Source organism: Sus scrofa, chromosome 1, assembly GCF_054392235.1.
Source record: "Sus scrofa isolate SSC_HxYL_T2T_F1_AM1 chromosome 1, Sscrofa_HxYL_maternal_Yorkshire_Landrace_v2.0, whole genome shotgun sequence".
Lineage (NCBI taxonomy): Eukaryota > Metazoa > Chordata > Mammalia > Artiodactyla > Suidae > Sus > Sus scrofa.
The window spans coordinates 37,208,281-37,234,512 of record NC_139383.1 but is presented as its reverse complement, the minus strand read 5'-3'; the positions used below and the strand labels follow the sequence as shown (position 1 = coordinate 37,234,512).

At 41.0% G+C, this 26,232-nt stretch overlaps 1 protein-coding gene and 1 non-coding gene across 48 annotated transcripts in view; one reads left to right on the top strand and one right to left on the bottom strand.

Moving 5' to 3' along the window:
• Positions 1–1,131: 1,131 nt before the first annotated feature.
• TRNAE-CUC (transfer RNA glutamic acid (anticodon CUC)) lies at positions 1,132–1,203 on the bottom strand. Its single transcript has one exon. It is a non-coding gene; the product is annotated as a tRNA-Glu (tRNA).
• Positions 1,204–1,340: 137 nt separating this feature from the next.
• The window catches only part of NCOA7 (nuclear receptor coactivator 7), a 159,768-nt gene continuing 134,876 nt past the window's right edge, over positions 1,341–26,232 (top strand). For 4 of the 47 annotated variants that reach the window (XM_084957501.1, XM_084957381.1, XM_084957368.1 and 1 more), the window contains exons 1-2: positions 11,184–11,295; positions 22,010–22,132. The gene's annotated coding sequence lies outside the window, so the exon portion shown is untranslated. Of the gene's footprint in view, positions 1,474–1,643; positions 2,233–2,821; positions 2,930–10,162; positions 10,574–10,952; positions 11,945–14,296; positions 14,421–15,857; positions 15,914–17,832; positions 17,888–22,009; positions 22,133–23,760; positions 23,851–24,385; positions 24,584–26,232 lie in introns of those variants that run through there. The other 43 variants (XM_084957502.1, XM_021088655.2, XM_084957373.1 and 40 more) reach the window with 25 other exon arrangements.

Sequence of the window (26,232 nt, the reverse complement as noted above, 5' to 3'; positions counted from 1 at the left end):
ATTTCAAGTTTAAAATGAAATGGCCAAAACGCAATAACTTAAAAAGTAGCAAAGGGAGAGTTCCCGTTGTGGCGCAGTGGTTAGCGAATCCAACTAGGAACCATGAGTTTGCGGTTCGGTCCCTGCCCTTGCTCAGTGGGTTAAGGATCCCGCGTGCCGTGAGCTGTGGTGTAGGCCGCAGATGCGGATCGGATCCTGCGTTGCTGTGGCTCTGGCGTAGGCCGGAGACTACAGCTCTGATTGGACCCCTAGCCTGGGAACCTCCATATGCCGCGGGAGCGGCCCAAGAAATAGCAAAAAGACAAAAAAAAAAAAAAAAAAAAAAAAAAGTAGCAAAGGTTAGAATAATTTTGAAATTTCAGGATTAAAAAAAAAGAATGTCTATGTAGCACCATTTTGTCTTCTTTTTGACTCCAACATTTTCATATTTTCTTTTGGGGAACTCCTAGAGTCCTTCTTTGCCAGAAAAGTAAGAATTCCAAATGATACTTACCTTCATTTTCTGTGAAGCCTGTATGTTTTACCTTCAGAGAACCAACACACTGGATGCAAGAAATTTGCCATGTTTGTGTGAATCTCTTTGAGAAAAGTTAAAATATAAAATAATTAACTAAAATGGGTTCGTAGGAGAAAATATAAGGCAGCTGATTGATAACTAACCAACAGCATAAGTCAAAAAAAAAAAAATCTTAGATTCATATAGGAGAACAGGAGGATAAGAAAGGCTTCAGTACATTCAATCTAGAAGCACCTAATCTGAGTATGTGTAACTTGACTTTAAGCATCATGCAAAATAGGAAATAGCCCTCCTATAATTATTTATTAGTCAAACGAAGTTACAGGTTAACAAAGGCTTAAAAAATTAATGCTTGTATACATATCTGAATTATCTTCAAAAACTGGAAAATGCAATTTTAGAAGTGGCTTAAGTTGTATTTAGAGTACTTTAGAGTCAAGTTCCTTTTTATTAGTTGATTGTAAATAACATCTGTTTAAAAAAGCATTATGTATTCTAAATTTTAGATTCAGTAATATTAAAAACGAATTGAATTTCTATAATGGAAAAAGTAGCAAATCACGAATGAAAGAGTAACAAAACGCGACTCAGTTACCATTGAGGAAAAGAGGTAATTCCCTGACCGGGAATCGAACCCGGGCCGCGGCGGTGAGAGCGCCGAATCCTAACCACTAGACCACCAGGGAACCTGCTTAGGCTGCTCTTCAGAGTGCATTTGCTTCTTTACAAATCGTCACCTAGGCGTGACCAGTGGAAAGTAAGACTGCTTGTAAGCCCTGCCCACCTCGTTCTTATTTTAGGTTTCAGTCTCCTAAACTCCATCAAATTCGCGCTGCGCACTCGGCGAGCTCGGCAGCGGCTCCCAAGAAAAAAAAGCCAGATCTTCCAAACAGAATCTTCTTCCGACTGCCATGCTGGAAAAGGCATCCTTAGACTTCGTCCCAACTGTGTTAAATGTAAATATCTATACTTAGCCAAAGTGAGAGTACTGTCCAGAACCTTGTAATTTGCTTTATTATTTTCTCGATCATTTTAGCTGCTCTTGCTGAATCTGACCTCTGTCTCTGTATATGTCTTTCTGTTTTGCCCTCTCTCCCACTAAACATTTTGCTAAATCTAACGACAGACTGCCGCCGGCGGAGAGCGTTTCCGGTTGTAGAGCTGGGTGCGACACTGCACACGTCCCTGGCACAGAGCACTGTAAATGCGAGTGAGGAAGGGCCTCTTGGCCTCGTAGGACGCGGCTGTTTCTATTTACTTGTGTGAGAGTAAGATTAAAGAAGCTGAGATAGCTGTGGGTGATTTGCTTAGTGAAGAACTGGGGCCTCTGCACCCTGATCCAAGAAAACCCTGAAAACCCACTGTTTCCATTATCTTCCTGTTTTTTCAAACGGTGTTATTATCTCGGCAATTGCTTCCCCTCTCCGCGTCGTGAGCGAGACACGACCAGGAAATGATGCAATTACCAAAGAAGTCAAGAAACCTTCTAGCCCGCCATCAGTTCAGAAACTCGCATGAAATAGGAGCAGACGGCAAGAGAATGTAACTTTGAAAGTGCCAACCATTACAGTTGAATAAATGTAACCCAAGAGATCCCGCTCCGCTGCAAGATGAAAGGAGGCTTAAGTAAAATAGACATAAATGTGTAATGAACTTGCTCGCAATATCCGGCGCCACTGTGAATTACAGCCTTTGTCCAGCACCATAGAATATAGGTGAGGCTGAACTGGATTATTTTTTCCGGTTTTCAGCAATTGGGAAGTGATGTTTAGCTTATTGATTAAAATTTATCTGAAATTATTTAATAATATGCAAGCAGGAAGATTAGAATGACTTATTAAGACTAATAAGTAAAGATGGAACCATCACCAGAAGAAATTTCTAAACTTAATTACTGTATTTTAGATGGGACACACACCTCTTTCCTATATCAAGGAATTTTTAGGAACTCGAGTGCAGTAGGTGGAGCTCTTACCTCTTAACTGGGGATTACCAGCACTTGCTTAGCATAAGAATACCTAGTTTTGAATTTAAAAAAATAAAGCAGATATTACTTTCAGAAAAAATTTAAGTTTTAATAGGTAGAGTCACAATCTTGTACAATAGGTATAGCAAGGTACAGGGAGAACCATCATCCTGCTTTTATGCCCTAATCAGTCCTTATTTCTTCTTTCCAGAGTTAACCAATGTTAAGTTTTTTCTGTTAAAATGCTATCTTTCATTTTATTTATTTTATTTCTTATTTATTTAATAGCTATTTCTTTTTTCCCCAAATTTTTGACTTGAAACATACCAAACCTACAGAAACCTGCAAGTATAAAACAATGAACACATGACCTATATACTTCATCTAGACCTGTGCTGTCTAATTAACACCAGCCTCCTTCATGTGACTTTGTCCACTGCATTGTGGTGAGTAAGAATTGAGGTGTTCTGTAACTGTTGAATACATACTGGATTTTTAAGCATTAGTATGAAGAAAAAAGTATGTAAAATGTTAATAACGTTTACATTGATTACATTCTAAATGCTAAAGACTGAGTTAAAATATTAACATCATTTTCCTTTTTTTAATGTAGCTACTAGATTATTTTAAGTTGTATATACTGTTTGCCTTATATTTCTATTTTATAGTGCTAATCTAGATTCAGTAGTTAACATTTTGCCATAATTTGCTTTCTTTTGATCTTTTATTTGAAACCATTTGAGGTTAGTTGCAGACATCATGAAATTTAACTTCCAACTACTATATCATTTATTTCCAAAGAACAAGCAATACAGTTGTCACTCAGGAAATTAAATTTAATTCAACATTATTTATTGTACAGTTCCTAGTCAAATTTTCCCATTGTCCTAACACTTTTTATATTTTTTCCTTTTTATCCAGGATCCACTCAAGGATTAAACAGTGCATTTAGTTGTCATGTTTCTGTAGTCTTTTATTATTTATTTATTTTTTTGTTTTTTGCCATTTCTTGGGCTGCTCCCACAGCATATGGAGGTTCCCAGGCTAGGGGTCTAATGGGAGCTATAGCTGCCAGCCTACGCCAGAGCCACAGCAACGCGGGATCCGAGCTGCGTCTGCAACCTACACCCCAGCTCACGGCAACGCCAGATCCTTAACCTCACGGTTCCTAGTCGTATTCGTTAACCACTGAGCCACGACGGGAACTCCTGTAGTCTCCTTTTGATCTGAAACAATTCTCCAATCCTGTTTTTTTTGTTTGTTTTTGTTTTTGTTTTGTTTTGTTTTGTTTTTACAGCATTGACCTTTTTGAATAGTGGAGGACAGTTGCTTCAGAAACTCCCTCCATTTAAATAAATATTTCTTTTGTTAGAAAAACTGTCTTAAGTGATGTGTCCTTCTCAGGGCATTACATCAGAATTCAAATACTGCTGATGTATTGTGTTATGTCTAATGGTGAATTGGGTAGGCAGAATAATGTCCCGCAGGAGATGTTTCTGTCCTAATCTCCAGAATAATGAATGCTTCCTGTGGCAGTAGGAGTTTTGCAAATGTGATTAATTAAGGGTTTTGAGAGAGCAAAAATTATCCTATGTTATGGGAGGGGGGGTACATCCAAAATCATCACAGGGATCCTTCTAAGACAAGGAGGGAGGTTGGAGAGTTGGAGTCCCAGTGATATAATGCCAGGAGGCTTTGAAGACAGAGGAAGGGGACCATGAACTAAGGAATGCAGGGGGCCTCTAGAAGCAGAGAAAGGCAAGGAAATGGGGTTCTTCCCTAGAGCCTCCAGAAAGAAAACAGCCCTGCCAGCACCTAGGGTTTAGCCTAGTGAGACCTCCATCAAAATTCTGGACTACAGGACTGTTAGATATAAATTTGTGCTGTTGTAAGCCATTGAGTTTGTGGTAAATTTTTGCAGTACCAGTAGGAAACCAATACAGTAAGTCTGATAATTTGGTGAAGGTGTCTGCCATATTTCTCCTTTTTTTGTTGTTGTTTTGTATGGTTTGGTTTGGTTTGGTTTTGGTTTTGGTTTTTTTCTTTTTTGGCCATACCCCCGGCTCATGGAAGATGTCTGGCCAGCGATCAAATCTGAGTCACCTATATCACAGCTGCAACCTTTACCACAACGCTGGATCCTTAACCCACCGCACTGGCTGGGGAGCCAACTGGCACTGCCGCAGAGATAACACGGGGATCCTTAACCCGCTGTGCCTTAGCCAGAACTCCTTTCCATGGTAAAGTTACCTTTTACACTTGTAATTTACAAATATTTTTTAAAAGATAGCAAATATCACCTGTGAAAGTTATATTTTGAAAATATATGGATTTTCTGTTCCCCAGAAAAATTCCACTAACTGGCTTTAGCATCTGCTAATGATCCTTGCCTGAATCAATCATTATTCTAGTGCATGCAAAATGGTGTTATTTTATCATTCTCGTGTAAAAACTTTCCTTTCTCTCCTCCCTCTTTTTATTCTTTATTTAATTTTAAAATGTCAGTTTGGATTCATATTCTTTTTTGTATTTTTGTGTTTCTAGTCAGTGTGTTATAATCTACTGCTGTCCTTATTCATTTAATACTTAAATTGTCCCAAGTTTGGCCAGAGAGAGTCCCTTTGTGCTGGCTTCTATATTCGTTTGACATGTCCCCATAAATTTTTGAACACTTCTTTACCTTCTGGCACAAGATGGTCCAGGCACATCCTGTACTTTATAAATTGATGTAGGGAGAATAAACATCTTTATGCATATATCTTTTCTCTTTTAATTTCCTTTTTAAAAATTTTACACAAGGTGGGGCATACTCAACATACTGTTCTGTAACTTTTTAAAAATTAATTTCTTTTAAAAGATGTCTATTCTTTACATATAGAGGTTTCTTATTGTTTGGATAACTATGTAGTATTCCATTCTATTAAAGCAATTTTACATCATTAGTCATTTAGATTATTCTCTCTTTTTTTTTTTTTTTTGCTATTTCCAAAGTATTACAATGAATAATCTTGGCCCAATATAATTTGTCATTTAGTTTTTATTAATTGCCACACAACTAACTTACTTTATAGAGTGCCAGTTTCTGACTTAAGAATGTTATGTATTGGGAGAAAAATCACGGCATCTAATTCAAATTCAGGTATAGTTTTAATTTTTCAACAGTTTAATTTTTCAATTTGATTTTAACTTGACTCAGCTATTCTTCTATTCATTAATTTGTTCATTCACTGAACAAACATTTATTGACTATCTATTATATGTAAGTCACTATGTTAGGTACAGGATGCCTGAACTTGAAGCTTAGTCTGGCAGGATTCAAGTAAACAAGCAATTACAGTTTGTAGAGTGGTGAATAGTAAAAGAAACTTTTGACTATAATTCAATTTAATAAGTTCCAAAACATCATTTATTATGCATACTCTGTTGATAGGAATGTAAAATGGTACAGCCACTCTGGAAAATAGTTTGGCAGTTTCTTATAAAGCTCAGTATGCATTTAATATATGACTCATCAATTGTACCCTTAGGCACTTATACCAGAGAAATGAAAACTTATGTTCACATAAAATCTGCACATGAATATTTACAGCAGCCTCATTCATAATAGCCTAAAACTAGAATCAGCTCAAACATCCTTCAGTGGGTGAATGGTTAAACTGTAGTACCCCTGTACCGTGGAAGATTTATCAAGAAAGAAACATACTATTGATACACATAACAACTTGGATGGATCCCAAGGGAATTATGCTGAGTGGAAAAAAAAAAAAAGTCCATCCAAAAGATGATAAATTGTATGATCTCATTTATATAGAATTTTTGAAATTATAGAGATGGGAATAGATTAGTGATTGACAGGAATTAGAGATGTGGTGGGGAGGAGGATGGAGGTCACTGTGAAAGGGTATGTGTGGTACCTCTGTGGGAGGGATAGAACGGTCCTGTACGTTATTGTGGTGTAAGTAGAAGAATCTATACAGATGATAAAATTGCATAAAAATCACACACACTCACAAGCAAGCAAAAGTATGTGTAAAGCTGGTGAAATCTCACTGAGCTCTAAAGGTCATACCCATGTCAGTGTTCTGGTTTTGCTATTGTACTGTAGTTGTACAAGATGTTATCACTGGCATATAACTGGAGGGAAACCTGGGACTTCCCAGTACATTTTTAACAACTTTTTGTGAATCTCTAATTATGTCCTTAGACAAACTCCTTTTCTGCTTGTAGCACTGTAAATTTCTTTTACCCGATAAATACAAGCAAAAATTACCACTTAATGTCACTTTGAGTTTAGGGATCCACTTCAGATTTTTTTTTCTTTTTAGGGCCCCACTTGCAGTATATGGAAGTTCCCACACTAGGGGTCAAATCAGACCTGCAGCTGCTGGCCTACATCACAGCCACAACAACGCTGGATCCCCAACCCACTGAGCAAGGCCAGGGATCCAACCCATGTCATCATGGATACTAGTTGGATTCTTTTCTGCTTCACTACAACAGGAACTCCCTCACTTCAGAATTTTAAATTATATCTTAGCATTAGATTATTTAAATATGTTTTTCAGAAAGTATAAAAAATATATATCCATTCTTGGAGTTCCTGCTGTGGCTCAGCAGTCACAAACCCGACTAGTATCCAGGAGGATGCAGGTTCTATCCCTGGCCACACTTAGAGGGTTGAGTATACTGTGTTGCCGTGAGTTCTGGTGTAGGTCAAAATGCGGCTCAGATCTGGTGTTGTCGTGGCTGTGGTGTAGGCTGGCAACTGCAGCTCTGATTCAACCCCTTGCCTAGGAACTTACTGTATATGCCGCAAGTGTGGCCCCCCAAAAAAGATAAAGAAAAATTATATATATATGTAAAATGCAAGCTATTCTCAAGCTATTTAAATAGACTATTTCTAGCAGAAATAAGACAGCAGAAACTGTCCAACGGTAGAAACTTTTTAATTAGGTGTGCATAAAAGAAAAGGGCAAATTTATTGGGCTTATTCTAAATAATCAGTCACAAGTTCCAGTCACTAATATGTGTACCTGGACAGCAATCTGTTCCTATATATTACTTTCTCAGTATGCTCTGGCAGACTCCTCCTCCTTTTTATTTATTTGTTTATTTTTTGTTTTTTTGCCTTTTCTAGGGCCACTCCCGCAGCATGTGGAGGTTCCCAGGCTAGGGGTCAAATCAGAGCTACAGCTGCCAGACTGTGCCAGAGCCACAGCAATACCAGATCCGAGCTGCATCTGCAACCTACACCACAGCTCAGGCCAATGCTGGATCCTTAACCCACTGAGCAAGGCCAGGGATCGAACCCACAACCTCATGATTCCTAGTCAGATTTGTTAACCACTGAGCCATGACAGGAACTCCAAAAAATACCTAACTTTTCTTGAAGGTCATGTTCTAGACTTTAGCCTAAGCATCATTCGTGGATTATCTCATGTAATCCTTATATCCATCCTGAAATTTGTTACTATTATCATCCCCCTTTTACAGATATTAAATATTTTTTTTACAGAGGTTAAATAATTTTACAGAGGTTAAATAATGTACCCAAGGTCAGCATGTGATGTGACTGAAGCCAGAGCCTGAAGTTTTAGAGCTTACCCTGTTCTTAAAAAGTACGTTCTAATGAGGTTTGGTCTGGAGCATACTAAGATTTCCCAAGTAACTTTATATACTATATCTTATCTCCCAATTAAAATTTCACCTTCTATTTAGAACAGTGCTGTCCAGAAGAATTTGCTGCAATAATGGAAATATTTTATTCTGTGCTGTCCAGTGAGTGGTCTCTAGCCATGTGTGGCTCTTTAGCACTTGATATATGGATAGTGGAATGAAAAGCTACATTTTAAATTTAATTTAAATTTCAATGGCCACATGTGGCTGGTGGGTACTGTATTGGATCGCATGGATCTAGAGGATAAGGAATGGTTTTATTTCTTCTGATTCTCTGTGAAGACAAGGCTTAGGGAGATCAGTAAATGCTGAGTTAATGACAAAGAATGAACAGTCTTTAAGGGGGAATTTTCTCACCTTTAAACTAAAGAGCTGAAATCCTCATTATACCAGGACTTTCACTGTAATAAAACCTTATAATAAGCATATGATACAGCCTGCCGTCTAGAGGAGTTCATGGAGATAATAAAGAGGATCTATAAATTACAAGCAGTGTTTTTTGAAAGGCTGACAATCTTTTATAATTGCTGGCTACTGCTTTTTTTCTTTGTTTTTTGGCCATACCCACAGCATATGGAAGTTCCTGGGCAAGGGATCAAATCTAAGCTGTAGCTGGGACCTCCACCACAGCTGTGGCAATGATGGCTTCTACTTTAAATACATAGTTATAGCTTTGCCTAATAAAAAAGATCACTGCTTAATTATTTCTTGACAAAATATGGAATCCATAGAGAGAAAAACAATAAGGTGTGATGAAGGGATGAAAATGGTTAAGAATTGCAACTAAATGGGCATTTCCTGCAGAAACTGCACTCTACAGCAGACCTCTTTATAAATGTTTTTTGTTTTTTTATTTTGCTTTTGTTTTTTTTGTCTTTTTAGGGCTGCACCCTACACTTATGGAAATTCCTGGGCTAGGGGTCAGATTGGAACTGTAGCCGCTGGCCTAGGACACAGCCGCAGCAATGCCGGATCCAAGCTGCATCTGCAACCTACATCACAGCTTGTGACAATGCCAGATCCTTAACCCACTGAGTGAGGCCAGGGATCGAACCTGTGTCCTCATGGATGCTGGTCATATTCATTTCCACTGAGTCAGGATGGGAACTCCTTCAAATGTTTTTAGAGTAAACAACTGCCAAGTTCTCATTGACTTCATTCTGTCACTTATTCATCATATATATACATATACCTTCTTATAGTCATGTTCTGAATACGGGGCAAAATATCATGAATAATAATAGGTATCTTTTGAAAATAAACTGGGGTTCTAGATCCAATCAGAGTCCCTGGAAATGGTCAAGTCCTGTGCCCTATTTCCTGACCCACATACACAATGCAGCTCCTACCCTGCTCCCCACCTGATGTCCACTTTATTTAAAAGAATGCATCTCCAGAAGTCTTAGTGATTTTATCACAGTTTGTGCTGCTATAGAACTTGTCTTTTCTTTGCTGTTTTTTAAAAATTTAATCTTAGATTTCAGAATCATCAAAGAAAGTGGCCCAGTTTCTCTGGAGATCCCAAACCATGTTCTTTTGATTCAATGAAATCAGCTCTTTATATTTTAGGAGCCTAATATCCCTTGGAAAATAATTTACAATTAACATAATACCTAAAGGAAAAAAAGAAAAATACCCAATTCTTCACATTCAAACCAAAAAGATGTAAGCCCGAGGTCCAGTTTTATACATGCTTAGTGCAGAATTGGGCGATTATTCCATATTTTGCAAGATAGTATAACTTGACCACTTGCAACTGAAATCCCAAAGCCATCACTGTTAAACGCTTCACTCCGCCTTCCTGGGGAGGCTCTTAGAGCATAAGCAGCATCAACTAGCCAGAGGAGGCCGCTATCTAGTGTGCCTGGGTGTTTGGCCTCTGACACACCAATGTTATCAGACCAGCTGCAGGCTCCACCATGAAGTGTTTTTTGTTTTTTTTTTTTTTTTTTTTTCTGTGTGTGAGGGTAAACCTCATGGCCAAATCCTCCTAATCATCTTGCAGTGCTGGTCACGGGACTGTAGAGGGAACGGCTCCCAAATGGGGATGGGAAGCTAACAGGCACTGCCCCGTTGCTGATGCAAATCTTCCCAGCCCAGGCTCTCTCGGGTCTCTGCCAAGAGTTGGCCTGGAGGGCTCAATTTGCTGTAATGGTTGCAATTTGACAGCATCCGGGATGCTGTACAGAGGACAGGAGCGGGAAGGGGGAGGAGATGTTGGGCCCCTTTGCAAAACACAACGCCAGAAAAGACAGGATGAATTTATTGTGACCAGTGATCCCCGAGTTGGAAGGAAACTCAAGGCTTTAAAGCTCGGGGAGACCCTCTAACTCCAGCTCTGCTCTCAAAGCTTAATCTCCACGAAGAGTGAAGGCTACTGCCTGTTAGCGGCACGGGGTGCGGTCCGGGGCGAGGTAAGAAGACCCTCTCAGGATCCGCCGCCCCAAGTCCGGCCGCCTGAGCGGAACGAGCTCGCTCCCGGGAGGCGTCACAAAGGGCCGAGGCCTGCGGAGGCCGCGCGCGCAGCTCTCCGGGGCGGAGCCGCCCGGCCCGGGCTGAGGCTGCGCCGGCTTAGCGGAGGCTGCAGCCGCCGGGGCGGGTGGGGGGTGGCGGGGGGTGCCCAGCCTCCCAGCTCGGAGGTCGCCGGGGCGGAGAGGATGCTGCAGCTGCAGCCCGAGCTGCCAAGCGGGTCCGCGGAGCTCCCCGGCGCCCGCCGCAGCGGAGGGGCGCAGAGCGTGGCACCGGCCGGGCGGAGCTAGAGGCGGGCGTCTGCACCGCGTCGCGCCACCCGCAGCTCTCCGCCTCCGGCCGGCCAGGGAGTCAGTCGTGGCCGATGTCCTGACCGGTGGCGCATCTGCAGGGTTGGCCAGGCGCCGCTCTTGGGAAGAGGCCTGAGGAGTCCCGGCGGCGGCAGCGTCCAGCAGCTCCGGACGCTGGTCCCCCGGGGCGCGCGCCTGGGCGTTCCTCCCTCCTGCCCTAGCTCCTCGTCACCACACGGTCCTCCCCCGACCCCTCCTTCCACCCACCCTGGAGGATGCGCTCCCCCGCGCCCAGCGGCAGAGGCCACGGCTCCCAGAAATGCGTGCACTGGATCCCCTTCTCCGGGACCCGAGGAGCCGGCGCAGCCGCCCTGTAGGTAGGTAGGTGAGGAGGGGACCAGCCCTCGCCGCCGCCCGCGGCTGATGCTGCCGCTGGGGAGGGGCGGGGGGCTGGGGCCAGGACCCGTCAAACTTGCCTCCTGCCGGGGCTCGGTGCGGCTCTCGGAGGTGTGCTAATGGCGCTGGGCACAGCCCCTGGATACCTGACCACCTCTTCTGGAGCTCCGGAGGCCGAGCGGTGGCGAAGGAGAGCTTGACCCTTCCCCGCCCACCTCCTGGGCCCGGTGGGGTGCGCGCTGCGGGCGAGGGTGGGGAGGACGAGTTGGTTTGTGGGTTATTGGGGGTTGGGGGGAGCGTTTGATTTTCAGCAGCTCAGGTGGAAATGTGTCACCGTATTTTTTTCGGCTTGATAAACAGATGCCTTCTTCCTGTTTTCTCCCAATATATAGCCGCTCAAAGCGTTAATTTAGCGGCATATAGAAGTCGCTCTGGATTTTGTGTATTTCAGAGCTGGCTGACTGATATGTAAGACTGATATCTCAAACCCTTACAGTCAGCATTTTGGGGCCAGTTAAAGGAGGCCCTTCTAGAAGTCGAACATTCAGGAGATAGATGAGGCTGGGGTATTCCTGTGCTGCCTACTTGGGAGCCTCTTGCTTTCGTGAAGGGATGCGTTTAAGGAGCGAGGTAAGTTTGATACAGGTGTAGGGAGTTGGGAATCTGCTGGAAGGATGCTCGGAGTTGGCCAGCAGAGGCAGCCTTGGGCGCATGTATTTCTGAGGAACTGGTTATGAATTCTTTCTCTCCCAAGTGTAAAGTTCATATATCAGGGCTTTTGGCAAGATTATCTCTTCAAAGGCAATCATTTTTCAGTTTTGTATCAAGCAATAAGGTTTAGAGTTTTGGAAAGTGGATGATTGTAAACTCTTTTTATTAACGTATTATGATTTTAGAGCTTTGGAAGATGAACCTGTGGAAACTCCAGGACAGAGCCTTCCTCTTGTTCAATCTTGTAACCCCTTGGCCTGGTGCACAATGAGCGCTCATTAGTTATTCTATTTTGTATGTATGTACGTATGATATGTATGTTTGTATTTTGTCTTTTTAGGGACACACCTGCGACATATGGAGGTTCCCAGGTTAAGGATTGAATCTGTAGCCGCCAGCCACAGCCACAGCCACGCCAGATCTGAGCCCCTTCTTTGACCTACACCACAGCTCAGGGCAACAGAGAGTGAGGCCAGGGGTAGAACCTGTGTCCTCATGGACAGATTCGTTTCCCATGAGCCACGATGGGAACTCATTAGTTATTTTTTTTTTTTGAATAAACTATATTTCAAACTTCATCTAAAGACAATTTAGGATTAAAATGTATTTGTCCTCTGGCCATTGAGGTTTAACTGGATTTTAAAATTATTTCTTTTTTTTTAATAGTCCAATTCAGTTATTCCAACACAAGTTGAATTTTGATAATTTTAGGACCATATGTATTCTTCTCTGTGTTATTAAATAAGGTAATTCAGCCCAAATCTTAATATAAGTTACTTTCATTTATAAGCTTACATTTTTTCCCCAATTGGTAATCGAACTTATTTTAATTAAACTCTAAAATACAATTAAAAAGTACAATTCATGTTGAAAGGAGATTCTAGGTTACTCCAGAGGTAACAGTGATTTGGTTAATAAGTGACATATTAACTCAATTTAGAGTTGAGTTGTTGTGGTTGACCTAATTATAATGTATTTTATTACAGGTAGAGGCAAAAATAAAGCATTTAGAAGTGTCTGTGATGCCTAAATGATTCAAAATACATGGTATAGATATACATTTTCAATTGTACGGGTTTTCTCAGTATAGAAGCATATCAGTTTTCAAGTTTGACAACCAGGGTCGTTGTGAAATCAAGGGTTTGGAAGATTTAGTGCCCTTCTGCTTTTAAGTTTATGTTATCTTGAAATAATCTAGGATAACTGCATCACTTTACATGTTTTTTTTTTCTCTTACACTATGATATTTCCTATTTTGATTTTGTTTTATTTTCTGGTTATGTAAGTTTTATGAGCCAGTCACTTTGTTCAACAAAATTATCTGGGAATGGCCCGGTCACTTATTTTCTTTCTTTCCTTCTTTTTGGTCATTTTAATATGTCTTCACCATCCTTACTACATACTCACCAAATGCCTTGTTTTCACAAAACTATGGTAAGCTATAAGTTATTACTATTGCTTCTCCAGCCTAGTTGGGCTCTTCCTGGCTGGTGAGGGAGTAACACGTTTATGTAAAATGCCGTGAGATTGGGGGAACCAGCAGTGGGAGGGAGCTTTGAAAAATATGTCACAATTTATTCAAACAGAGCAAAAGTTCTCCCATGAAATAAAGATAATTACGTTTTACACATCTTAAATATATAGTCAAGGAGATTGAGCATTTAATTTACATTGTTCTTCCTTGCTCACTTTAAACATCTCAAAAGAGCCCTCCCCTATAGTTACAGTAAACTCTCTTTACTTTGTTGCAGATAATAAACACTTATTTGTTTATTGAACAAAGAGAAGTCGAATACTTAGACTATGCTGGCACTCCTGGCCTTGCAGTCGGTTTGTCAGAAGGGAGGGGGCATTTTTCTGTGTTCGTCCTGCATTCAATGCGCAGCGCCTCTGCGATTGAATGACTCACCACCTGGGTCCTGACTCCTGAGCTCCAGGCACCCTGCCTCCACATGCACCACTGGAATGCAAGCCTAAAACCTGAATTTACCCTATCTTTTTTTTTTCTTTCTGTATCTTTCCTAAGGTTTTATTACCAAAAACTTTATCCCTTCTTTGCCAAAAAATGCATATTGTCCTTTTTTCTCCCAGCCCAGTTTTCATTGTTATTGTTTACATCCAGTAGGATCCACTCAATTCACATATGTTAGAAGAAAAATTGTTATTGATGCAGAAAAAGTATAAAAAAGAAAATTTGTATAAAGTTGAATTTCAACTACAGAGAACTAATGGTTGAAAGATAATTGTTGCCTACTGTCTCCCTTTATATAGAATGCCAGAGACCATGAATTGTCTGCTCATAAATTTGATCAAGAGCTCAATTGAGAGAAATGATGTTTATAGAGAGTTGGCTGAACAAAGGCCATGATGGCTACCTAGTCCCCTCCAGTTCTAGGTGGGTCCTCAGAAACCTTGGGCTTTGGTTACCTTGTTTTGTATCCTTTGCACCCCTCCTCCAAAACAGTGCTCACACGGAAGCGTTCTATTAATAAAGATAGTCTCAAGAAATCTACTGTTATGCTACTTAAGAGATGTGGTTAAGATCGTAGTTCTGCTACAGCTCTTATTTGCAAGTTCCATCTTATTTGCAAGTTCCATCCAGATCTAATGCCAAAGAAAAGCTTTACTTCCCCTGAACAACTATTGAGTGTCTTTTTTTTCATCATGCAAAACTAGAATTAGATAATTGATTTTATTTCCCTTTCTGATTTGGCAACTAGGAAATGCGGAGTCAAATTTACAAGTTAATTTTAATAACCCTGTAAAAATCTGTGACCTAATATTGATGATCTAACCTTCCCTTTCTTTGGTCTTAAGCTTCTGTTCTACTCTGTTGGTTTTTTTTTTTTTTTTTTTTTCTTTTTTCTTTTTAGAGCCACACCCGAGGCATATGGAAGTTCCCAGGCTAGGGATCCAATTGGAGCTACAGATGCCAGCCCACGCCACAGCCTCAGCAGTGCGGGATCCAAGTGGCATCTGTGATCTACACCACGCTCACATTAATGCTGATCCCCGACCCACTGAGCAAAGCCAGGGATCAAACCTACATCCTCATGGATACTAGTCAGATTAGTTTCAGCTGCACCACAAAGGGAACTCCCGTTTTTTGTTTTTTTTTAATTCCAATTTTTATCTAATTATATTTTCCCATTTTATTGAATTTATTATTTTTAAGCTGACTCACTTCCTTTGTAGAACAAGGCAAAATATAAAACAAAATCACTAAATGAAAACATTTGCAGATTTGATCTCTGGACACAGTATGTTTTTGATTAACACGTTTAATAGTTTCCATTAAATATGTTTTGAGCAAGTATTGCCAAAGTTTACTATATTTGAGCTTATATAGCCAAATGGAAAACAATGTTACATAGTTTTGCAAAACTTAGTTCCACTTATTTTTTTAACTATTGTATTTATGTCTACTATTGACTAATTTAAAATTGATCAAACCAGTTTAAGTCAGTTATTTCTGGAGTACCTGCCTTATATGATATTATTAGGCTGATCAGGAGATTCATTCCATTTAATTTTTTTTAAATCACTTTTAGCCAAAGGGCTAGCCTAAATTAACACTCATCACACTGGCCCTCACATCTGACCTCTTTCACATTCCTGATTTATTTGATTCATCTTTGTTTTAATAAATCAGAGATTTTTCTTTGAGCCTCTCTTAGTTACCATAAAAGACTGAGCACCCTGAGTTAATTGATCAGACTTTCTTCATTCTGGTATTTTGACAACTACCTCTTAAGTTGGTTGAATTTAACGGGGTAAATAGTTATTTATATCTGTATGGTGTCAACTTCGGTTTCATACATTTATCACCCAGGTCAGCAGAGAGACTGGCCCTTCTCAAGAGATTGGTGCAGTCCAGGAGCCTTTGAGGTAAAAATAATGTGAATTCAGGACAGCAATTTGAAACACTGGATGGGGTTTGGAGAGAGATGTGGGCAGATTTTTACATAGAGGCATCACATTCCGATAACCTCCATTTAAATTTTTTTTTTTTTAATTTTTGTGGTAGGTAATACCTTAATGTGATTCAGAAGGTACGAATGAGTAAAGGACTCCTTCTCATCCTCTTTCCCTGGTTACCTGCTTCTCCTGTCCACTGGCAACCAGTGTTTTCAGTTAATTCAAACGTCTCCAGTGACATTTTATGCGTATACAAGCAAATGTGAACATTCAGCCTGCTCATTTTATCTTCTCATCTGTTCTGCAATTCCCTTCTCTCCATTCCCACTGCCCTTGTTTGGCTCCTCAGATGCTTTGGACTGTTGCCTGCACTTTACTTTTCCCTACATTTCACCCCGTCTTCCTTCTGAACTTCCTTTTTCAGCCTTCTGAGGCGTTCCCATCTTGCACAGAAGGCGTCTACCATGAATCTTAGCCTGGACTCTTGGGCCCTGAGGAATTCATCTCTTGTCCTCTGCCCCTCCCTGTCGTGCATTTGGCTCACAATTGTTCTTAACTCACCCTCCCCACCCTCCATCAGGCAGGGACCCTTTAAAAAAATCTGATGAAAGTTCATGGTCTCATCACACACTAAACACACCATTTAGCCTACATGTCCCAGTTTATGGACCCAAGTTCAAAATCTCTGTTTTGGTAATGCAAAACTGTTTGTCACTTCCTGCATGTGCGTTGCATTTGACTTTTCTCCATGCTGTTTAAGAGGAAACATGGAACACTCTGTCCTCCTGTTTTCATTAGTGACCTACATTCAGATCTGGTGTCATCTCTAGGGCCATTCTTACTTGAGATTCCATAAACTCACAGAGCTTTCCACATGTTATGTCCCAGGTAGGTTTCCATACTGGGAACAGGCATTTCTCATAAATAGCAAAATTGCCCTTCTAGTAAAAATTAATTATGATTTTGGATAACATGCTATGATTGGTCAAAAAAAAAGCCCAAGGCTGCAGCTTTTACATAACTATTCATCCCTCTCTACCCTCCTACACCCCCCCCCAAAGCAGAATACATATCATTTCTTTAGCGTCCTTGCCTTAATTTACTAATTCTCTCTCAAACATTGTGTTAACACACATTGTTTTTTCGTTTTTGCTTTTGGGGGCTGCACATGCGGCATATGGAAGTCCCCAGGCTAGGGGTCCAATTGGCCAGCCTATGCCACAGCCATAGCCACTTGGGGATCAGAGCCGCATCTGTCACCTATACCACAGTTCACGGCAACACTCCCTGAATGAGGCCAGGGATCGAGGCCAGGGATCGAACCTCCCGCATCCTAGTCGGGTTCATTACTGATAAGCCATGATGGGAACTCTTTTTCTTTTTCTTTTTTTTTTTTTGAGAGAGTGCCTTTTATGCCTCTGTCCCTGGGTTTGCCTCAGAAGTTGGTGAAACCCTCCAAGTATGGTGTTACTCTCAAAAAATCAAAAGTGTTAACCATCATCCTTGGTAATTAACATGAACCATCTGGAGATAATAGCCCATCCTAAAAAGTGACTCCTAAATATGTGGCTGAAGTGTGTTTTTTTCTTTCTAAGCCAAGTAATCAGAGTGTCCCAGGTGCCTGGTTTTATGGCAAAGTGACTGGCACGAGGTAAATTGCTGTTGACTGATTAGCAGAGGATTTAGCATTTATTATTGCTTGTTCAACACTGTTCCTGTGGAATTCCCTGACTAGTGGGGATTGTGATCTCTAACCAAACTAGCCATGTTAAATAGGAAAAACGTGTGAGACTGCTCCTGAGGTGTGCGATCCCTTGCGATCTTTCATTTTCTTTCTGTAATTCTGACCTCACTAAGCAAACATCACATTTACTGATTTGTTTCCCCAGACATGCTGATGCGAGGAATCGCGTGTGCCCTGAGTAGCAGTAATGACTGTTCCAGGTATTGGATAAGTACAGCCCCTGATGTATGGTGTAAAGTTTCAGGCTGTTAGTCTGTTGGGAGGGCCTGCTCAGTCCTTATGGTCCCAGGTGTTTATAGCTGAACTCTCAGCCTGGGTCCTGGTGATTCCCCTAAGGTACTTGCCCGTCTATAGCTTCCCACTAAACAACTAGTTAGCAACCTTCCGATATCTTCAATTATAGCGCCTTCTAAAATAGTTTCAATTTAACACACTTGAACTTTTTAAAAAGCAGTCTAGGAAGAAATTGTTTTAGTCCATTTGGGCTGCTGTAACAAAATACCATGGACTGGGTGGCTTATAAAAAACAGAAATTTATTGCTCCTAGTTCTTGAGGCTGGAAGTCCAAGATCAGGCTGCTAACATGGTCAGGCTCTAGTAAGCACCCTCTTCCAGGTTGTAGATTATGGACTTCTTGTGTCCTCAGATGGTGGAAGGGGCTAGGAGTCTCTCTGAGCCTCCTTTATGAGGGTACTAATCCCATGAGGGCAGAGCCTTCATGACCTAATCACCTCCTGAATACCCTACCTCTTACCTCTTACCATCACCCACAGGGTTAAGTTTTTAACATATGAATTTGGGGTGGGGGAGGGGGACACAAACAGTCTACTATATATATATATATAGCAGGAGTAGAAATTTCACTACACAGGAACTGCAGATGGACAAAACATTAAAAAAAATTCACCTTCATTGTATCAAAGAAATGCAGACTATAATTAGATTTTACCTTATTTATTTACTTTTTTGTCTTTTGTCTTTTTGAGGGCTGCACTCACAGCATATGGAGGTTCCCAAGCTAGGGTCTAATCAGAACTGTAGCCACCAGCCTACACCAGAGGCACAGCAACACCAGATCCCAGCCGGGTCTGCGACCTACACCAGAGCTCACCACAACGCCGGATTCTTAACCCACTGAGCGAGGCTGCAACCTCATGGTTCCTAGTTGGATTCATTTACACTGCACCACAATGGGAACGCCTATAATTAGATTTTAAAAGTCCATAGCAATGCCAGTAAGGTTGAGGTTGGGTGATACTCCCTTTTCATAGATGGTAGGAGGGTAATGGGGGTATTATGCCTCTAAGGGAAAACAGTCTAGTTCATAGAATTCCTTGGCACCAGTGATTCTGTTGTAAGAGTACATCATAAAAAAAAAAAAAAAAATCAGAGATGAGGCTTAATTACACGGATGAGTACACGGTCTCTGGGAGGCAGGTGGTATTGTGGGTGAGTAAAGAGCGGTGATGCTAGAGCCAGTTGCCTGGCTTGGAGTCCTTTGCTACCACTTATGAGCCTGGAGGACCTAGGCAAGTTAATTTCTCCTTGGTTTTTTCATCTGTGAAATGAAGATAATCATAGTATCCACTTTCCACATTGTATTAAGAATTAGGTAAGTTAATATATGAAAAGTACTTGAGACTCTACCACAGAGTAAGCAACTATGTAAGTATTAGTTGTTAGCAAAGGTGGTATTGTGAAAATTGGAGACATATGCAACAGTGGAGTCTTTTTTATGAGATGGTACACCAAACTGTGTACAAAAAGATGCTGATTTTAAAATAGCAGCACAGAAGAAAAGACAGGAAAGTGACAAAATATTGAGACTCCTGTCTCCATTGATGGGATCATAGGCGATTTCTATTTTTGCATTTTATTTGTTAATCCGTATGTATTACAATGATAATTGTCAGAAGTAATTAAAATTGATATATCATAGGATTCTTATATTCTTGACTTCTCTTTTATCAAATGCATATTCACTTTGACATATTTTACTTTCTCTTCCTCTTTTCAAAGCTAATATTTCACTTCCTCCATATCTTCACCCACACGCCATCTGCTTGGTATTTTCTTGCGTTTAGCTTGCTTGCTTGTTTTGTGTATAGATCAACTAAGGCTAGCTTTTCAAGAATAAATAGACCAAGTGAAAGGATTTATGAGATTTTAGTGGTGGTGACTTTCTCTGGGAAATTGAAGCCAAAGAATGCTATTTGGGTGATAATGGCACTGTATGTATCCTCTCCACATTTCAGGCTCTCAGCTTTATTTCCCACTCCCCACCTGCATAAACTCAGCACTTTAGTAGGGTCAGAAGAATCCTCAGTACCCCTCACAAACACAGGGTAATTCCTGCATTCAGGCTTTTGGCTGCCTGCTCTGTCTTTTTTTTTTTTTTTTTTTTTTTAATTACTCAAATGAATTTATCACATCTGTAGTTGTATAATGATTATAACAATCTGATTTCACAGGATTTCCATCCCACAGCCCAAGCACATCCCCCCACCCCCCAAACTGTCTCCTCCAGAGACCTTAAGTTTTTCAGTGTCTGTGAGTCAGCATCTGTTCTGCAAAGTTCAGTCTGTCCTTTTTTCAGATTCCACATGTCAGTGAAAGCATCTGATGTTGGTGTCTCATTGTATGGCTGACTTTACTTAGCATGATAGTTTCTAGGTCCATCCATGTTGCAAAAAATGCTGGTATTTCGTTCTTTTTAATGGCTGAGTAATATTCCATTGTGTATATGTACCACATCTTCTTGATCCACTCCTCTGTCGATGGACATTTAGGTTGTTTCCATGTCTTGGCTATTGTAAATAGTGCTGCAATGAACATTGGAGTACATGTGTCTTTGCAAGTCGTGGTTTTCTCTGGGTAGATGCCCAAGAGTAGGATTGCTGGATCAAATGGAAGTTCTTGCCTGCTCTGTCTTAATTTCCTCACACATTTATTTTATTTTATTTTTTTTCATCTTTTTGCCATTTCTAGGGCTGCTCCTGTGGCATATGGAGGTTCCCAGGCTGGGGGTCTAATTGGAGCTATAGCCACTGGCCTACGCCAGAGCCACAGCAACTCAGGATCCAAACCATGTCTGCAACCTACACCACAGCTCACGGCAATGCTGGATCCTTAACCCACTGAGCAAGGCTAGGGGTTGAACCCACAACCCACAACCTCATGGTTCCTAGTCGGATTCGTTAACCACTGAGCCACGATGGGAACTCCTCCTCACACACTTCTTCCTTTAAAGCCAATATTCTGCACCAGGTCGAAACTTAAGTCTATCAACACTTTCTAAGACATTTATTCTACTCCCGATTTTAGTTTCTTTTGGCGCTTAACTATTTACTGCAAATTGAATATAGTCTTGCTTTATGGCTTAGTAGTTCTTACAGTAAGCTGATAGGGTTTGCATTTTCTATCACTCCGTGCCCTCAGGTTTCGAGCACAATGTTGTCCACATACATGGACATGGGGCACAGGAAGATTGAATATTGCCGTGTTGATAGTATTCTGAGGAGATGATTTATAAGTCTTTTGTTCCATTTTTCCTTTTGCCCCTCCTTCTCATTCCTTTATTTTCAAGATCAGAATGTTATATCACTTGGCTCACTATGTCTTATAGATATTTGCCTGAAATTTTGATAGTCAATTTTCATTCCTAAAGTCTAAAAGCTAAAGGGTCCAGCTGCAAAGAACACGACAGTTAGCAAATGCATTTACAGTTAGGGCAATTTACTTAAACTACTGCTAGTTGAAAGGATAACTCTATCCATTGACTCTAAAATATTGCTTGTTGGATCAAGACAGTTTCATGAACCTGCCAGAGAATGTGCTTAAAGTTCATGAATATGTTAGATTCTTGTAGATCTTGTGTTTCCTAGAAAGGACCAAATCCTTGGAAATGTTTTCATGTATCTGCTCTCTTAGTCTGGACCAGTAGTTTCCCAGCTGGGGTTCATGTGCCCCTTGAGGGTATAGAAAGAAATTGTTAGAAGGTTTATACCACCTTTTCATGACTTCTTTTTTTGTTACATGTTTTATAATGCATATATTAGTGCAGAGGACCTGTTTTATATGAACCATACATTGGGATTTTATGCTCAGATATTTTTATTGATGTAGAATATAACTTTTAAAAAATGGAGACCACTAATTTAAATATAAGGCAAGAATTTTTATACACACTTTAAAATAATTTTTAATTAATGTATAGTTGATTTACAATGTTGTGTCAGTTTCTTCTGTACAGCAGAGTGACCTAGTCATATATCTATATGCATTCTTTTTCTCATATTATCTTCCATCATGTTCTATCACAGGTGATTGGATATAGTTCCCTGCGCTATACAGAAAGATAAAGGCAAGATCTTATTGTTCTATAGCCTGAAGTCAATTTCTGTCATGAATTTAGCCATGATAAATAAAAAATCAACTTACTAAAGGTAAATACTATATCTGACCCGAACTAAGAATTGTAATGTGTGTATGTGTGTGTGTACACACAGGCAGTCTTGTTCATGCATGTAAAACAAGACACGGGCCCTGCCTTTTGAGAGCTTACAGTCTGTTTGAAAGGAATGTGGGCATGAGGGCAATTAATTAGACGATGGTACGAGATAGCATAAGTGTGTATGTGAGAAACTTAGCCGTATGAATTTGTTAGACTAAAATCATTGTAAGAGTGGCATAATACATGGTGAGGCCACAGTCTCAGAATATTTAAAAACCCTCTTTATGTTAAGAATTTTCCTTGAGGAGTTCTTGTCGTGTCTCAGTGGGTCAAGCACCTGACATATGGAGTTCCCGTCATGGCCCAGTGGTTAACGAATCCGACTAGGAACCATGGGGTTGCGGGTTCGATCCCTGGCCTTGCTCGATGGGTTAAGGATCCAGCGTTGCTGTGAGCTGTGGTGTAGGTCTCAGACACGGCTCGGATCCTGTGTTGCTGTGGCTCTGGCATAGGCCAGCGGCTACAGCTCCGATTCGACCCCTAGCCTGGGAACCTTGCCCAAGAAAATGGCAAAATGACAAAAAAAAAAAAAAAAAAAAACCCAAAAAATAAACTGACATAGTGTCTGTGAGGATGAGGGTTCCATCCACTGGCCTCAGTGGGTTAAGGATCTGGTGTTGCTACAAGCTGCAGTGTAGGTCTCAGACGTGGCTCAGATCTGGCATGACTGGCTGTGGCGAGGCTGGCAGCTGTAGCTCCCATTTGCCCCCTAGCCTGAGAACTTCCATATGCCACAGGTGCTACCATAAAAAGAAAAAAATTTTTTTCTTAAAATTTTTTTCCTTGATAATCAGGTCAGTTCTTAGTCCATCTGCTCAAATAAGCTGTGCTTAAATTATCTTCTGAGTACAGATATTAACTGTGGGAGCTTTTTTGTACGAATATTCAAAATAATACTTACCGGAGTTCCCGTCATGGCGCAGTGGTTAACGAATCCAACTAGGAACCATGAGGTTGCGGGTTCAATCCCTGCCCTTGCTCAGTGGGTTAACCATCTGGTGTTGCCATGAGCTGTGGTGTAGGTTGCAGACGCAGCTCGGATCCTGCGTTGCTGTGGCTCTGGCGTAGGCTGGCAGCTATAGCTCCCATTAGACCCCTAGCCTGGGAACCTCCATATGCTGTGGGAGTGGCCCAAGAAATAGCAAAAAAACAAAAAAAAAAAAAAAGAAAAAAGAAAAAATAATACTTACCAATGCTCTCAATTACATGTCCGCATTTCCTTTAAATTATGAAAGAAAGTGGCAGAATAGACATGATGGGAAGGTCATACTATTTTCGATGCAGTATCCTTTAGGAACAGTGGTAGTGTGTAAGATTTAAAGTGAATTAGTTTCCTAGGGCTGCTCTGACAAAGTACCCAAAACCGAGTAGCTTAAAACAATAGAACTTCATTGTCTCACAATTCTGGAGGATAGAGGCCTAAAATTAAGATGTTGGGAGGACCATGTCTCTGAAACCTGTAGAGGAATCCTTCCTCTTCTGGCCTCTGGTGATCTGCTGGCTGTCCTTGGCATTCCTTGGCTTGGAACTGCCTAACTCTAACTCTACTTCTGTCTTCAGGTGGTGTGTTCCCTGTGTGTCTTGATCTTCCCACGGCCACTTTCTTATAAAGACACTGGTCATATCGGATTAGAGGCCCACCCTACTTCAGTATGACTTCCTCTTAACTGATTACCTCTGCAGTGACCCTCTTTCCAAATAAGGTCACATCCTTGGATGCGGTGGTTACTACTTCAGCGTGTACAGAGGGGGTGACACAGTTCAACCCATAACAATATCACATCCTGTAGATGAATGTACCAAGATGTGCATAAGTCACGCTTGGTGTCAAATGATGCCTCCTTACAGCTGAACTTTCTGTAGCTCTGCACATTGGTTATGGGGTAAATGACAACTGGAAGGAAAAGATGCTTTCTTGGCAACTTTTTTAATTGGCTGCTTCTGTTTCTGGGCTCTGGTATTCCAGGCTGAGTAGAATTATATCTATAGACAATAATATGTACTATGTGGCTTTGATCTTCCTGGTAAAAATCCACAAGGTGATTTGTGGATCAGGATATTTCTAAAGGGGTATTGGGGTTTGTGTGTGTGTGTGTGTGTGTGTGTGTGATAATACTGCACAATAGCCTCCAAATCTTAGTGGCTTAGAACCACAAATATTTATTTCACATTCATGAATCTGCAGGTTGACTGCGGTTTGGCTACGCTTGGCTGGGTCCAGTGGGCTGGGCTGCACTCCAAAGCTGAGGTAGGAGTTCAGGTCTGATCCACACGGCTTCATCCTGGGACCTGTGCTGAAGAAGGAAAAGCCGCTCCCTGGGGCATCCTCTTCCAACTGAAAACAGACCCTTGCCAGGCTTCTTAGAGCCTCAAGCTGAAATGGGTACATGGTTAATCTTCAGTCTGTTGGTCAAAACAAGCCACATGGCCAATGAGGTGGAAAAGTGTATTCTGTGTGCTCAGGCAAAGTACCGCCAAGGGTGTAGCACAGGAGATGAGTGTACGCTTCTCTTACAAGGAGGGGGGTGCAAGATTGAGACAACAATCCAGTCCTGCCAGATGGCCAAAGAGCCCTTTTACTTTGAATTCTACATGAATTTTTATGTCAAACAACCTAATAAATTTTTTTTTTTTTGTCTTTTTAGGGCCACACCTGTGGCACATGGAAGTTCCCAGGCTAGGGGTCAAATCGGAGCTGTAGCTGCAGGCCTACGCCACAGCCACAGCAACACCAGATCCAAGCTGCATCTGTGACCTACACCATAGCTCATGGTAACGCTGGATCCTTAACCCACCGAGTGAGGTCAGGGATCGAACCCTCATCCTCATGGATCCTATTTGGGTTCATTAACCACTGAGCCATTTTGGGAACTCTAGCTTAATAAATCTTTAAAAGAAAACATACTTAAGCCATAGACTTCGTTTCTTCACCCAGTTGCTTCGAAAGCGAGAATTGTATCCTATGCATTTTTGAAATAGAGGTCAAAGGACTCCCCAGCGTTGGTTTAATTTTGTGTTGGGCAGATTTCCTGCCCCTCAGACACTTTTCATGTGCCTTCTTCCTGAACCCACAGTTGCCTATTTGCCACAGTTTGTACCATACCTACCAAAGTACCACATGCCCTTCTCCATCTTTATCCCACGCACCTGAGGCAGAGTCAGCTGGCATTGTGGTCCTCTTGAGCGTGCTCTGATAGAAAACCTTTTCATTAAGGATGAAACTCTTTTTGCTTTACAGAGGTGATGGCTGAGTGTGTAGCAGTGTTGACCTGTAATCATGAAGGGTGGTTTTGGTGCTGCCCCACTTCAGACCCCTTCCCTAAGAACACTGGCCTGAGTGATTTGGCCTTTTTCTTTCTGTTAGCACTTCTCTGTGCAGATAACATTTTATTTGGCATTACTTTCCATCTTACCTTTTCTTTCAGGTTGTTTTATTTATGTAAATTTCATTTCCTTGTCAAAACTTGAAGTTTTCTTAGAGTACATTGAGTCCTTTTTATATGCATAGGTTTTGGATAAATAGTACAGTGGTAGGCATTAAACGAGTTCTTAGTAAATGCTTGCTGAATTGAAGAGACTGCTTGTCAGTATGTGACAAGGCACTTTTTTGAAGTAAGTGTAAATTGTTTATAGCCACCTGTTCATTCCATGTAAATAAATATGCTGAAAGCATATTAAAAAAGAGTGATAATTCAATTATTTTTATTTGCATTTCTACAAGTAGCATGCCAGTATATGCTAGTGTATTATGAAAATGCATTCAGTTGCCAACACCATCCACATGAACGCAGAGAAGCATGTGGTTTTTCCTTAGTGAAATGGCAATTTATCTGGTTAAGTGAACTTTATATCTCTTGATAGTCTCAAAAGACACTCAAATTTAATTCTTCGAAACTAGTGTTCGCAGCCCATAAACTGTATGTTCTTTGGAAAGGCATTCTTTTTATTACATCTTTCATCCATCAAATTTTGTTGGTTTTGTTTGCATCAATGAACTCTAATTTGGATCCATCAAATAGATACTGCCACCAA